A 17,299-nucleotide genomic window follows, 5' to 3' on the forward strand; every position below is an offset into this window, starting at 1 on the left:
CTTTCACTAAGAGTCCTGCCTACACTGCCTACACCATCATATCTCACTTGTGAAATGACGTCCGAAAGTGGATGGTGACTTTTATATGTGAGCCAAAACACGTAATATCTGACAAAGGGAAAATTATTTTTTACCTCATTTTGGGATCCTAGTCATACAGGAAAACCTGAGCTCATCTCTACTAGGGACCATAGCATGTTTGGATATTGGATATTATGTTATACTGTATATCAAATATCATATCCAAATGTCAGTGTTTTCTGGAGCAAGCCCATTTCACTAGTAGTATACTTCTCTCCATATACATATATTTGTCCATTTTTTAACAGGGTTAGCCGTGCATTAATGGAAATACCATAATAAATAATCTGAGTAAATGAATGGAAAAAAAGATTCTTAAACATTACATTATTAATAAACAGATATTGATACTAGATTGGTGGGGGAAAGCTTATCGGCGCTTGACTGCGATACCAATTTATACTAGAATGTAGTCCAGGTTGTTTACAAACAAAAAGTCTCCTTTTTCTAGACACTCCCTTAGTATTACTTGGGCGTCAGCTACACCTTAAAGAAAGAAGCATTGGTAAGGTGCTTCATGTACAATGTAAACGAAAAAAAGGAATAAGGTGGTTTTAAGCGACCTGTGGTGTCTAATATTAATAGAAGACTCAAAATTAAAAGAAAAATGTTTTTTAATAAATCTAGTAAGCACCAATAAAAACAAATAAAAAATAGCTCTATTACAAAGAGCCCGAAATATTGCTAAAATTGTGTATAAGACATAAGTTAGTATAAGAATAGTAATACAAACTTAAAAAATTAGACAAGAGAAAAATACGTCCTAAAAGTAGAAAATTGGACATAAGATCAGCATAAAAAGTATAAAAATAGGATTCTTAGCTTTTTGAGAGGGTATGTATCATAGCACCCAACGCGTTTCGTCCTATCTGGACTTCATCAAGGGGTAACAAACAACTGGGACAGCTCATCTATATATACCTGTATTGGTAAGGAAGTGATAGCTACATCACTTCCTGCCAATTAACCGGTGTCAGATTTCATGAATTGTTTAAATATTTAAAACATGGTGGAAGTACTCCCATAGCATAGTGTAGCCAGGCTTAGTGAAACCGCTTTTTAAATAACTTTTTTTATGTGTTTAAAGTTCGAAAAAACATTGTTAAAGTTCAGAGTCCTGGACTTCCGGTCCGGATCGCGGGTGACGTCACGTCCGCCCCACTTCCGGTATCCGGCATTCTTCACTGCGCATGCGCCGAGTGCGTGTTATGGACGGTCCGTGTCCGGCATCCATTGCGCATGCGCCTGTTCTCCCTTCTGATAGCAGTGGCTGGGAACGTGTGTGTTGTAGCGGCGGCCATTTTTCTGGAGTTCATTTCCTCAGACATTTAGTTGTATAGTCTTGTGGTCGCGGCGTCCATTTTGGATCAGATTATTCATAATGGAATTTAGTGTATGACCGAAAAATAAAGGGAAACAAGTTTCAGAAGGAGATTATTGTGCAGGAGATTATTGTGCAAACATTACGTATTCCTACTTAGGGCTAATGATATTTCAGGTCCCAAGTGTGGACATAATTAAAACATCCAGTACAATTAGATGTATTACTGATAGTTGACAAGAAGACACTGATATTTATAGTATAGTCAGGGTTAATAGTGCTATTGTTTCTAGTCATAAAACTGGTGGTGAGTATGAAAATTACCATTCTCCTGTTGAAGATGGCATAGTAGCAGACATATTTCATACCCAACATAGTGCAGGAGGTAGCATAATATAAGTAAAAATTTTTAATATATAAAATTTCTTTAAAAAAGTTTTCTCATAAAAATTCTTCTTTAAAAAAACTTTTTCAAAATCTAGAAGCGTATTTACACCGAAGTTCCCATAGTATGGTGATAAAAAGATATATTAGTTATTATAAGAACCTCTTGGCACCTTGCTCAAGAAAGTTACAGCACCCAATCTTCCATGATGGTTCCCCATCTATGTACTAGTTGGGCCCAACACTGCTTGGCTTCCAAGATCGAACGGAATTGGGCATCTCCAGTGTGGTATGGCTGTAGTATTGGCGTGGTTTTTGGAGGTATCGTAATAACAACGTGGTAGAAGTAGTGAATAAAAGTGGAAATTGCAGAAGATACAGACAAGTGGCCTAGAACGGAAAGATAAATATTGTCGGCTTACGTTACAGAAAGGGGGCTATTTCATAGCCTTCATTGAAGCCATCTGGATGCATGGTATTGAGTTCAAAAATCCAGAACATTTCCCTAAACAGGCTTGAAGGGACCTGCCACTATGCACTGCTGTATTCACAGTGCCACACACAATGAAACCCTCCCTGCCTATACAGACTTGAAGGGACACTGACTGTGCACTATATTAGCTGCAGCTAGCTAGCTAACTTTCACTAAGAGTCCTGCCTACACTGCCTACACCATCATATCTCACTTGTGAAATGACGTCCGAAAGTGGATGGTGACTTTTATATGTGAGCCAAAACACGTAATATCTGACAAAGGGAAAATTATTTTTTACCTCATTTTGGGATCCTAGTCATACAGGAAAACCTGAGCTCATCTCTACTAGGGACCATAGCATGTTTGGATATTGGATATTATGTTATACTGTATATCAAATATCATATCCAAATGTCAGTGTTTTCTGGAGCAAGCCCATTTCACTAGTAGTATACTTCTCTCCATATACATATATTTGTCCATTTTTTAACAGGGTTAGCCGTGCATTAATGGAAATACCATAATAAATAATCTGAGTAAATGAATGGAAAAAAAGATTCTTAAACATTACATTATTAATAAACAGATATTGATACTATTATAACAATATACATACTTTTGGACTACACTTGTAATATACTTTACTATTTAACCTTTTACATTGTATCACTGACCTGGTTTGGGAGTGTTGTGGACTCGGGGTTTCTTCCGGTGACCGGGAAGAGGAACCGCAACTGGGCTGCAGCAGAGATGGCCGGATGTAAGTTTTCCTCATGCAGGATCAGGTCGGCAGACAGGGAAAACGTGTGGACGCTGAAGGTCTCCTGAAAGACAGAACTCGAAAGGTGCTGGTGAATCAGAGAAGAATACTAGGTGCTGGAGGCACAACTGCGCTAACGTGCACTGGGGTTTGGAGACACTGAAGTGTTTGTAGGCTGAAGCGCGTGGAGACACTGAGGTGTCTGGAGACACTGAGGTGCTTGGAGGCGCTAAGGCGCTTGGAGGCATGGAGGTGCTTGGAGGCACGGAGGTGCTTGGAGGCACGGAGGTGCTGGAGGCACGGAGGTGCTTGGATGCACGGAGGTGCTGGAGGCACAGAGGTGCTTGGAGGCACGGAGGTGCTTGGAGGCACGGAGGTGCTGGAGGCACGGAGGTGCTTGGAGGCATGGAGGTGCTTGGAGGCACGGAGGTGCTGGAGGCACGGAGGTGCTTGGAGGCATGGAGGTGCTGGAGGCACGGAGGTGCTTGGAGGCACAGAGGTGCTGGAGGCACGGAGGTGCTGGAGGCATGGAGGTCTGGCGATCACCACTCCTGGGGAACTGATGATACTCAGGCACTGACACAGCACCTGATGCCTGAATTAATACTTCCCATCACCAGCTGGTTGGTGGGAAGTACCTGATGACGTCACCCGCTCAGACGCCGGGCCGAGCGACGGGAGCCGGGAGCCGCCAGCGAGGACGGCCGCAGAGAGGACCAGCGCGCCCGGAGAGGTAAGTATGGAGCCCGGGGCGGCAGCGTGACACATTGTACAGGACATTTTATATTTTAAGCAGCAAATAATATTGAACTCAAAGAAAGAGATGTTTTAGAAACTTAATTTCAAAGAACATTAGATGTAATGAACTTTTTACACATTGTACCTTCTGTGAAGTTTTATTTTTCCTAATATGTTCAGAAGTACAGTATAATGATCTGTGCAGATAAGTCTATCAAGTTCTATAGAAGTAGAGTCAATAACTGGTAACACTATTCACTACCAGAGTCCAATTTATACTCCATGTAGCTATAGATGTAGGTACTGGCTCAGTTCCCCCATTTAACTCTCATCTATCTATTACAAAATAATTTGCTGATAGACTTCCCTATTGCTTTTCCCTTAAAGTGGTCCATTTACACTACTTACACTATACATTGTCCTAACATTAAATATTAGAACTCAATTTCTTACCATAAAAATCCTATCCACAGACACTTTGTCATTCTTAGATAGAACAGAAGTAACTTACTGTAACTGCAGCCACCTTGTTTCCAATTGGACATCCCTATATTGACAAAGAGAATTCCTTTACCACCACCCATACTCCCAGATTTATCAAGCCTCGGAGAGTGAAAAATTGCACGGTGATAAAGTTCCAACCAACCAGCTCATAACTGCCATGTTACAAGCTGTATTTGAAAAATTACAGTAAGAAGCTGATTGGTTGGAACTTTACTGCTGTGTAATTTATCATTCTCCAAGGCTTGATAAATCTGAGCCTCAATATTACATAAATTGTAAAACTACATACATTAGCATATTAGCAGATTATAGTTGCATAACAACTGGAGGGGTTGCATAATACTTCCCTACTTAATCTAACTACAAGGCTGTGATGTAATGAAGTCCAAGTTCGTTGGCTTTGCCGTATAATGGGCGAACTCCAAAAAAATTTAAAAAGACAACTGTTTACACGGCTAAACCATGCCTTATACATTGCTGCTTTAAAAAAAATGTCTGAGTTTGGTAGGCATCCCGCATGGCTGCCAAACTCGGACTTTATTACATTCCTGCCTACATTTATCTCCCATAAAGTCTTAGCATGCAGCATACTTTTCCTCTTGGCTGTCACTGCTATTGAAAATAAGTCATATGCAACTGATTTCCAAAACCAGGACTGTCCCACCACATGTTGGAAGTTAGTGCTTCTCCATTTTTCCTGCTGTTTGAGTTCTGACCGCCTGCTGCTTTTCTCAAACTTAGCTGTTATTTTGATGGTTCCTGGAATGTTAGTCCCTGGAGTTCTGAATTTGGGAATGAACACTCTGGGCCACTGTCAATTCAGTATACATATAATAAAAATAATAGCATTCCTATATAGTCCTATTTGTCTCACAATATGCAGCATTAAAAATTGTAATTCATATTTAATAAATAGGAATATTTAATCATACCATACCCAAAATCTACCTAAAATGCAAGAGGACATCTATGCTCGTTAATTTCAATATACTTAGCAATTTTAAAAAATGTACACAATTTGATCCACCTCTTTTTCTCCAAGGGAAGTGTAAAAATGTTAGTAGGCTTCAATAGAGCACATATAGGGCCTTACTCAAGGGTCAACACAGCCGCTGCATATGCCAAACCGGCTGCTCTGTTCACACTGCACCACATCCCAGAAGGTAGGGATTGCATCATGATTGACAGGCAATGGACATCTGGGGGCATTGCGGGGGAGAGCAGGAAATGCAGGCATGTCATGGCCATTTTCGGGGGGTGGGCTGATGATGTAATTTCCTGCATTTTGTGTGAGTGGAAACATGGCAGCAGTGCCCCTGCTTATGCAGCCATGCTGCTTAGGCAGGGGTCAATCTCTCTTTGAGGTTCTTGTAATGCAATCACAATTCAATTGCATTTGCATCGTGGGGTGGTGCCACACATGCTGGAGAGCCCCCAACATGTGAGTTTAGTGATGCAAATTTTGCTACGATTGCTAAATCTGAGACCAAATCCAAATAACTCCCACAGTGTGTAATAGTGTGTAATATGGTGCTGCAATACAACTGAACTAAAATAAATAAATAAGCCAGTTTATCCTTAAATACTAATTAAAAAGTAGTTTTGAATAGAAAATATTGATATCAGATAAAATAATAACTCTTACTTCCTTTTACTGTTTGCTGCATTTGCCTGGTTGCCCCTCACAGTAATAACCCCATAGGTTCATTTTCTTGATCAAACTGTTAGGGTTTTCTTATCAACTTTCCATTTATCTGGGTAAGGACAGCCACTACTACTCTGAGAGTCTGAGTAATAGGGGGGAGGGGAGTATCATCTGGCACAGCAATCAACAAGAGGGATCCTGATAGATTAAGTAAATGGTAAATTGAAGTTAAATTAATATATTTTATCTCATAAAACTCCATCCAACTATAATTTCTTATTTGCTTATCATTACTGTAAACAATAAACAGAAATATAAGCAAATAAATGTAATTATTTTGGGGATCTTTACACTAGACATTTATTATAATCACTGTATTTTTTCTATATAAAAATAAAAAGTGTCTGTATAATTGTATGAAAATGCCATCACAGTTCAATAAATCGTAGTAAAGCATTAGCATAGTGTATTTAATGATGTGACTGAAGCAAATATATGACTCAGACATATTAAACATAGTAACTGTCTTTAAAAACAACAACCCAGTAGATATTAAAGCAAAAAAGACACACAGAGGGACGCATACTGTCATAAACCAGTAGTGTGTAATATGAAATATATTTTGGAATAAAATTCTATTCTTTGAATGGCACAAAATAAGTAAGATAAACTTCAAAATAATCAACTACAATAATTATCTTCACTTAGAGCCATTAATGGAAAATGGCAAACTTTGTTAATAAAAGTTTATTTGTTGGCTAAATTAAGTTAATCATACTGTAGGTGCCACCTTGTAATTAAAAATTAACATCTTATTAAATAAGCCAACTGAGAAGTGGTCTGACCATAACATTTTACTGTACTGACATTTATATTTTTGTGCAGACTTTGAGAACAATAAAATGTGTAGTTTTGTAATACCATCTAGACATGTTCCATGTTTAAGGTTTTGCCACAATTGTGCTTTGACATACAAATGACTCCAGCAGTCATGCATAAACCATAATGATTGATTTTAATATAGTGCCACTTGGCTGTGTGGATGACCCAAACTCTCAACCTAAATCATGCATTTACAGTACTGATAATTAAGGCACAGAATCTGCAAAAGAGAACAGGTCAAAGTGGTTTGAAAATCTCAAACTTTGTTCGAACACATCTCAAAAATAATGAAATCTATTCTTGTTTTAACCACCATGATCGGTATAGTGTTTATAGCTCCTAAGCTGTTGACATGAATTTCAAGTTTGAACCGATGAAAAATTAGCATTTTCAGTTCACAATTTTAAGACTATCTTAAAAGTCTACATTCAGTAGCATTTTAAAAGTTAATATTGAAGTTAAAGTAAAAAAATATATACAATTTATCCATGTAAGTTTGAACAAGCTTGAGAATAATTCCAGATCAAAAAACTAACAAAAAAACAAAATAACCCCCCCCCCCAAACATTGCAGACAAATCAGTTCATGCTGTTGGTTCCAGAACCACTTTAAACAATAAAATGCATGTATTAATAACTAGCTGTTCTACCTATTCTTCACACGGGAATTTCTGATTTTCAAGGTTGTAAATATAAATCAGTGTTAAAAATGTGGTAAATCTAGAGATGTGAATTTGAGATGTCTTAATGTAAGTAAATATTAATCCATAGTTCTTGGCATTACCCGAGGAGCACCTGTAGCAGATGCGGTAAAAAGTGACAGGACCATTTTTGTAGTTTATTACCTTCTACACACTCAAGGTACAAATCAAATTTTGATCCAATTGTCTGTTTGGCTATTTTCGTTCTAGCAACCAGGGCTGGATTAAGCCTTGGGAGTGCCCAGGGCACTTAAGACAGGGGGGCCCCGATGGAAGGTTGGGGATGTATATTAAATTGTGCATACCTCCCAACATGTCCCATTCCAGGAGGGAAAAAATGCTCTCTACCTAGACATCCCACTTAATGTATGATTGGCGTCACCTGTGTTGAACTATTTAATTGATAAGAAAGGTACTTCAACACGGGTGATTGCAATCATAAATTAAGAAGGAAGTCCAGGTAGAGAGCATTTTGTCCCTCCTGGAATGGGTCATGGTGGGAGGTACAGATTGTTCACATTAAATTAAAACCAATGGTGTATATTCATTTTAACTAATAGTTTAATAATGCCTGGGTACTGCTTATAGCTCTAGACAACAATTTTATAAACGTTTCCTGTAGTGGAACAAAGACAACTTAAAATACACATAGAAAAATAAAATAATTTATCTTGTCACATGCAAGAATAGCAGCAGTATCTGTACTAATTAAACTACTCTGTAATCTACTAATTAAACACTGGGACAGGACTCAGGGGGACTCTGTATGTGTCCCTATCTCTATACCCAAAGGTTTAGTTGCATAACAGGAGGAGAAGTTGGGATCTCTGTGTCACTTACAGCTCTCTCCAACTGCCTAACTCTCCTCTGGTCAGAAAGCTCTGTTGATAGATGATCTATTTATTATTTGGGATGGGGACTTTCTTTCAGCATCTTCTTTTGTCACCAGTCTTCAATCCAATTCACACAATCTCACCTTCACCTTTTCCTATAATAGGAGCCGTGTAGACTTTCTGGATGTGACCCTTGAGACCAAAAATAACCGAATAATAACTTCTAATTATGTTAAATCAGTGAATACCAATTCTTATTTACATTATAAAAGTGCTCACCATGCACCATGGAAGAACAATATACCTAATGGACAACTCATGCGTCTTAGATGCAACTGTTCCGATATAGATACATTTAAGGTACAGGCTAACAATCTTTTAGAATCCCTTAAAAATAGAGATTATCCGCAATGGCTCCTGAATAAGGCTCTAGAAGAAGTGGTTAATATGAATAGACAGGATTTACTCCATTCATCCTCTTCGAAAAAGACAGATAAATATAATACAGAGGGAAGAGAAATGGCTTTCATTTGCAAATACAATAGCTGCGCTAAAGAAATCAAGACAATAATTCAAAGGAACTACAGGGTATTAAAACAAGACAACATTTTAGGTAAACTTCTACCAACCAAACTACAGATCATATATAGAAAAAATAGGGCTTTAAAAACCATATTGGCACCTAGCCATTATAAGACCCCACTGACAAAGAAAAATGGAGAGGGATCAGACTGGTTAACCAAGAAACCCTTGGGTTTCCACAAATGCGGAAAGAATAGATGCACCATGTGTCAACACATGGAGCGCAAAATTACATACATCTCGATTCCATCTTCCAATGAGAAATATTACTTGAAATCCTTTCTGAACTGTGACTCCAAGTTTGTGATATATGTGTTAACATGTGGGTGTGGTTTGAATTATGTAGGGAGGACCACGAGACCATTACACACTCGATTTATGGAACATCGACGAAACATAATACGCAAATATATGGCCCACAGTGTATCACAACATTATTTTAATGTACATGGGAACAATCCCGCTTGTCTCTCAATAATTTGTCTTGAACATATTGCCCCTACAGACAGAGGGGGAGATAGATTCAATAGGCTGTGTCTTAGGGAAGTCTTCTGGATGTTGAAGTTTAATCCTCTACATCCAGATGGACTCAATGAAGCAATTGAATTGAACTCAGTGCTCTAGTTAGAAGTGTCTGATTCTGTGCTTATTTTGAGATTTAAAGTGGTTTATGTACAGAGGGGCGGGATTCAACTAAAAGAGCTCCATATTGATGGTCCCGTAGATGGTGTCCCCTAATTGAGCATTACAATTAATAAATAATTTGATACAAAAGAAAAATATGAAATGTGTGTATTTAACTAATTGGAGACTATACTGTTCTATATTACCTCTCATTAACTGGGATCCTCAGAGTATATAATTGTGATTAGATTGTTATTTATTTATTTTTTGAAATTATGTTATATAGTACTCCATAGATGGGTTATGATTATTAAATCTAGTATTTATGTCCATATAATATATTATACTCTTTAAAGATCTAAAATCCTGTGGATTCAAGAAGATTCATATGCATGTATAGATCTGTGCATATATATTGATAATGATTTACACACTTATAGAAACAGAACTATTGGACATCTGTATGAATCATGTTTAGTGATCCAAGTGTATGCTTATTAGTTTCCATGGTAACAGTTTTTCTTTGAGACGTGCCCCTGCCCCATGAGATCAAGAACAGCCTATAGATGTGGGAGAGATATGGGTCATGTGACCAACTCACACTATATATCCCCTTTTGTGATTTTAATCAAGAAGTATTTATAAAACTGTTAACCCATTTATACGTTTATAATATATAATATGGGACAGATTTTGGTTAGGGGATAAGTGTACCGGACCTTGGCAAGTGTGCAGGGCACGGGGTATGTTTACAGCGATCGCGGTCACGTGACCGGCTAGTCCGAGTCACGTGCGCGGAACTAAGCCGCATTACCGCTGAGAGCAAAAAACCTCTTCTATACAGAAATAACATTGAGGTACCTCATAAGAAGGGGATATTTGGAGCTCTGATCACGGGGCCAAGATCACATGTCCCCACTTGGCCAATGAGATTGGATGGGACAGAGATCACGTGATACGTGTATCATGTGACTGGCCTGATCAGACTTTATTATAACAATAAATAATAGTTTTAACCTTCATTTTTATATGAGTTTTATTGGAGGAATCAGGTAAATGTTTATGATACCAAATATGTATGTATAAAAGTGTTTTAAGACGGTTTGCTTTTTTATGTGAGGCACTAAACAGGTGCTGGTTATTAAGTCATCTAGAAGGGTATAAATAGATAACCCAATACAGATTGAGTTTATGCTCCTGGGGAAGCTGGATTACACTGCTGCCAGTGAAACGCGTTGAGCCTACTCCTTTACCTGGATATCACTCTCCAACAAATTTCTCGGACTTTTTAATCCTTGGCTACAAATGGACACTTCCAATCACTGAGGACACTTTGCAAACAAAGACCCGATCCATTTATACAGCTAGCAATGGACCCTTCCTAAAGCTGATGCCATCAAATCATTTATTGTGGACTCGGTAACTATCCTTGTGTTCCGGTGTATGCTATCTGGAGACTGTCCTAGCTATAAGGATTTATTTAGAGCCTGAAGGGGAGTTGAAAAATATATATTTATCCAGTGAGATAACATTATCTGCAAATGCCATTATTAATGGGTAATAGGAATCGATTCCTGTGTTTTTAAATGTAATAATAAATTTGTCATTTTTTATATATAAGAAAACCGTCTTATTATTTTCATCCAGCGCTGGTACACTGTTTTTCTTTTGTCTGCTGGTTCTGCTGTTGCTTAAGAGGGAAAGCTAGTGATGTCAGTGTGCTCTGGCAGGGGGCCCCCTGACATAGGGGGGGTCCTGGGGTACAGTATGCCCTGCACCCCCCCCCTTAATCTGGCTATGCCCGCAATGCAAGCCATGCATTGGTAATTACATCCTTATGTCAACCCCATTTTCATCCCCTTAGGGGAGTTTTATTAAAATTCTAATTATATAGTTTTCCTATTTCTCATTTGCAAAATACCTATGTTAAATTTACTCTTCCTAACATATAGGGAAGTAAGAGAATTAGTGATGAGTGAGTGAGTGAGTGAGTGAGTGAGTGAGTGAGTGAGTGAGGGCTTTTGCATTTTTGTAGTTTATTAAATTCTACACACTGGAGGTGCAATCCAAATTTTTATCTGATTGTCCCTTTGGGCGTTATTGTTCATGCAACACTAGCCACACATCAGTAATGATGTCATTATATCAACTCTCTTTTATCCCTAGTGGAAGTTTTATCAACATTTTAATTACATAGTTTTCCTATTTCCCACCTTAAGAATGCCTATATTAAATTTCAGCTTCCTAACATATCAGGAGGTAAGATAATTAATAATGAGAATCAGTGTTTAAGTAAGTGAGAGCTTTCAAGTTATATATATATATATATATATATATATTGCAATTGTGAGCTATTTTGTAATTTACATATTGGCAGCTGCAAGTACAGTATGAGTTTGAATCTGAGCTCTAGTTCTCAAATTCTCAATATCAACTAAAGAACTACTGAACAGAAAATAAGTAATTAGATTCAAATATCTTATATATAAAATTAATTGGTCAGTTTGTTTGTTTGTTTGTTTGTCTGGCCTTCCGGATATGCATTTGGACTCCCCTGCACCAATTGGGATGAAACCAATGCAAGGTGGTCCAGTTTGTTCTTAATCATTTTTTGGGGGGGTTATGGTACAGGACTGCCCTCTTATTGGTGTATGCTGGGCAGAACTTTGACCCGGACAGCCTGTTCTGAGACTTCCACTGGATGGATTTGGATGAAAACTTCACAGAGTGGTAGCTTTGGATCACAGAAGACAAACAGATGTGTCATTTTAGACAGTGGCTGCAATGCTTTTGCATTGCAGCACACAGGTCACTGCATAGCATAGTGTATGCTATGCTATATACTGCAGTGAATGGGAGCCGTGCTCTCCCATTAATTCTAATGGGAGCCACTTTTGATGCTCACACATGGCATGACGCACTCCATATGCATCGCAGTATCACTGCAGAATGCTGCTATATGCAGCCATACTTTAGCAAAACACACCTGTACTAGACGGTTGGGGTTTCACATGGTTTGACCTCCTGTTAGTGTTCACCAGTCACAATTTTGACCTGGTGAGTCTGTTCTGGGCCTTCTACTGGATATGTTTGAATGAAAACTTCACAGAGTGATAACATTGCATACTAAAGGGTTGAAGTCCTGGTTGGACCTACCCTTGTTGTGCAACAGACAGAACTGTGACACAGGAACCCTTTTCCGGGCCTTCCATTGGACGGATTTGGCTGAAAACATTAGTGAACTGTAATAACTGACAGAAATAATAATTAATTCATTAACCTGAAATAGCTGACTGAAATAACCATGAACTAAAATAACTGACAGAGTTTGATGGTGGAAGACAAGCAATACTGTGTACAGTACACAAATACCTTGGAATAGCAACATTGATAATAGAAGGAAAACTTTAAACCCACCTCGCAATGTAAAAGTGATTATAAAACTGAACAGAAAGGAAAGCTGGAGATTAGGGCTACTAGTGAGCTCCCCCCCCCCCCCCCCCGAATAAAAATGTAGACGGTTACATCCAACTCATTGATAAATGAATACAGTAGCTTGAAGATTTAAACCTGGGCAATGCCGGTTACATCAGGCTGTACATGTATACTGTTATTAAGTGTTCCTCACAGAAGGCCAGTTACAATGCGCTAATCAGATGGAAGTAAAATGTAATTTAGTATTTCAATACTTAACTCTGCCCCATGCAAGTATTGGGTTTAAACCTCCCGTATCTCAGTATTAAAAGATATAAAATCTATCATAGTGTACAAGCACAGACTTACAATATAGCTTTTAATTAATACAGATATTTCCTTTTAAAGGATATTTAATTTTTTTGGAGACACTTATCTAACCATTCTGTATAAAATCTGTGAATATAAAACTATATTCAGTAGATTAAATTAAAATAAACTATATTTTTTCTTTTGTTAAATGTAGTAACTGAGAACATCACACATTTTCACATTGAGCAGACTGGAACTCATTAGTGTCCATCAAATTACAAGCTATCATTTCTTGAAGTCTCCCTTACAATACGAGATCATAATGAGCAATGCTTATCAGTACAGTTGCTTTCTGGTTCATTCATAAAGAATAATTAGTTTCTGCTTGGCAACCGTGGAGAGAATGTTTCACTATAGCTAATCTTTACAAACCAGAGAGAATGTCAGTTGTCTGAAGATTATATTTAAAGCAAAGATAAATTAGATTTATTTTTTTTCATATCAGAGTGGTAATCTTTAGTGACCAGCTTACTGAAAATCTAATTGCTGTTTTCATGGCTACATAATTACAACCCTAGGGAAAAAACAAACAACGAAGAGATGTGTGCCAGTCCCTGTCATGGGTTTTGGTTTTGAATCTGTATCTTCTTCATGTTTTTGGTCTGTGTTTGGTTTTGTGGGTTTTGGTTTTGGTTGTTGATTTGTATTTTTTTAAATCATAAAAACAGCTAAAATCACAGAAATTAGGTCTGTTTTTGTTCCTACAGTATAATTAACCTCAATAACATTAATTTCCACTCATTTCCAGTCAATCTTGACCCCTCACAGCTCACAATAATGATTTCTTTCAGTTTAGGTCATTCAGTTTAGGTCAGAGGTAGATGGATGACTAAGCTAAGCGACAGCAGTGGGCGGCACAGACATGTGACACTTAAACTTCCAACATGGATCACCTAGGAAATAGAATAGCACTGCAGTAGCAGAAGGGTATCAGTTTAATCAACTGTGAAACTGAAAATGTTTGTCGTATACACAAGAAGTCAGCAATGCTCTAAACAGTGCATAATGCAAATGAAAGAGGTGCAAGATAGAATTGTCCTTGGGTCCTCCTACTCACCCTTCTGTTGTATATGTCTTAAATCGTGAGGAGAGTCCAAACGGGGTATGCTAGTTTGCAATGATTTCCCTGAGTTTTTGTAAGAGGTGGTAAGCGGTATGCTACTTAGTGAAACGGTGATGCACAGAGTAGCATGCCTCTGAACAATCTGAAATTTGTTAGATGCTTCTGCTGCTGCTGTTGGTGCTGCTGAAGGCAATACATCTACCGAGTGGGCTGTCACAGTTATATATCTTTAGGTTTGCCCTACCCCGCTTGTCCACATTTCTGTGGTTAAGTGGATAGTGGGTACAATGGCATTTTGAAGGACACTAAAAAGGTTTTTTTTTTTAATATACTTGTATAGACTGGAATTGTTTTGCTAGAGAAGTAGAATCTAGATGGGATTGGGTAGCGGGGACATAGGACCTCAATCAACTCTCTAAAACCCACTGTGTTAGTGACAAATACTCAATGCACATCAGGGGCTTTTATAGAAAGGAAGAGGCCCGTGTGCAGGCTACATCGGGTACCTCTCCTCTCTAGCCAGCAGACTTAGCTCTGGGCATTAGAGTCCCTAGGAGACCCTAGCACTGTCCCAGATGTCTGGGAAAATGGTGCAGCAGATATTTTTCCAGTGATTTCTGTAGTGCTGTTGCTGTGCCACCAGGCTCCAGAGGGTTAGTATTCAAAATAATGGGTACAGGGTGTGCAGTGTTGGCACCCCTGGACCCCGGGGGTACATGTGCACTGCACACACTACACCCATTATAAATACACCAGGGACGCACATCTAATACCAGCATAGTTGTTATGGAGTCAGAAATCAGCTATGCAACTAAGGTACTGCTGTCATACTTGCTCCACCTTGAAAATGCTTGTTGTAATTTTGTTAAACTACTAAAAAGTAGTAGTTTTGTTAAACTACTATAGGTAGACTTCCTGGTCCCTTTCTGGGATGAAGATCCACTTACTGCAGCAGCAACAGGTGTAGAACTCAAGGATCCTACTGAGGAATCCTGAGGAGAGGATTCAGTAATGCTTATGAAATTGGATGCAGGACTACTTCCAATCATGATTGAGGATATGTATTAAAAGGCTTTGAAAACTCCATTATGGTTGAGGACTGCATGTGGATTATTCCAAGATTTGTGATAAGCTGGTAAAAAAAAATCCATTTGGTAAAGGTCCACTTTTAGAAAATTTGCACCCATTGGTGGTGTTCATAATCTATTGCACTCCTGTAATTTTTATTTTTCAGATTAGAGGAGTTGGTGTATACTTAGGCAAGGAGCTCAACCATGCCATACAAGTGTATTTTCCTATGCACATTGCACTTTTTTTAATCTTTTTATGAATTTATAGATTTTTTGTGTTGATACACTATGTTATAGCGATGAATTTGTTTATGAATATGTATATAAATGTATAAATGTAATATATATATATATATATATATCCAAGTAGAAAAGAAGGCACTCACCAGACTTGTATTAAATGCAGATAAAGCCGTTTATCAAATTCACAACGGTGATTAAATCATGGTTGGTCGACGTTTCGGTCCTAGCCGGACCTTCTTCCAGACCAATATGTGCAACCGTCACAATCACAGATCAAATGACCAGTATTATTGTAGAGCCCTAAATACCCAAACAGAGCCCGCCCTCTAATTAACTAATGATAATGTCGTGCACCTGAGTAAACACATGGTTCTATATTGAACTAGAAGTATAACAAGTAGAACATCACAAGTTTAACACATAGTGGGATGTAAACAATAGTCATGATATTCAATCTTAAAAGCGCTCACCAAGTTCCCTATAGGTATTAAAATCATCAGTGGAACGCACGCCAGCCGTGACACGCACGGCGCTTCCTCTATATGTAAGAACATTACTTCCGGACTGACGATGCTGCACTAAGTATGCTGGTGGAACGCAGTGCGTCAATGACACGCAAAGCGCTTCCACCTGTGATGGTGTGCATGTTCCCTGTAGATGTAAGTGGAACACCAGCAAGCCGTGACCCGCACGGCAATTCCGTTATAAACAAAGCCATTACTTCCGGAAGAGTGTTACTGAATAATCAGGTGGAACGCAGTGCGTCAGTGGCACGCAAAGCGCTTCCATCATAGATCAATATTACAAATACAAAGGGAGAACGGTGGCTCTATATAAAGATAGATACTCAGGCATGAATAAAATAAGTAGAGTGTTTCAAATCTCAACTCAGCCAATATTCAACTAGTAGGGCAGGTTTAAGGGATATATAGAGCTCTACAAGAAACAGCATAATTACTACATATAACATATATAACTAACAAGACAATACATTTAAAAACATATATATTAACCTAAACCACATTAAATAAACTAAACTACAGTGGACTGAAAAGCTAGGTGGCCACAGTGGATACCCTAAAACACAAAAATACTCTCAAAAAAGTTTAAAAAAAAAATCACAAAAAAATCGCGAAAAATCACGGTTGATTCATAGTTACAGAAACACACTGAGATGGTTCTGTTCGTTCAAACCCCTTGGGGATACAGTGCCCAGGTGATGTATCCAATATGCCTCTTTTTTCAGTAGTGATAACCCTCTGTCACCTCCTCGTGGTGGTGGTGGGATCCAATCAATTATCATATGTCGTAATGTAGCTACTTGATGTTTGAACTGTAGAAAGTGAAGTGCTACAGGTTTATCGCTCTTGCCGCTGGTGAGTGCCAACTGTATCGAGGATCTATGTTGGTTGATCCGTTCACGGTACGTCCTAATAGTTTTCCCCACGTACATTTTTCCACAGGGGCATGTAAGATAATAAATCACATGGTCCATTAGGCATGTTAGATGATATCTTAATTCAATTTTAGTGCCGTGCAGTGGGTGATTGAAGAAACGTCCAGTTATCATGGCTCTGCAAGTCATACATTTCAAGCACTTAAAACAGC

At 38.4% G+C, this 17,299-nt stretch overlaps 1 pseudogene; it reads right to left on the reverse strand.

The window, feature by feature from the left end:
- Window positions 1-1,970: 1,970 nt before the first annotated feature.
- On the reverse strand, window positions 1,971-2,089 carry LOC134964131 (5S ribosomal RNA; annotated as a pseudogene).
- Between the last annotated feature and the right edge of the window lie 15,210 nt (window positions 2,090-17,299).

The sequence above is a fragment of the Pseudophryne corroboree genome, chromosome 9 (assembly GCF_028390025.1).
Source record: "Pseudophryne corroboree isolate aPseCor3 chromosome 9, aPseCor3.hap2, whole genome shotgun sequence".
In the NCBI taxonomy this organism is placed as follows: Eukaryota; Metazoa; Chordata; class Amphibia; order Anura; family Myobatrachidae; genus Pseudophryne; species Pseudophryne corroboree.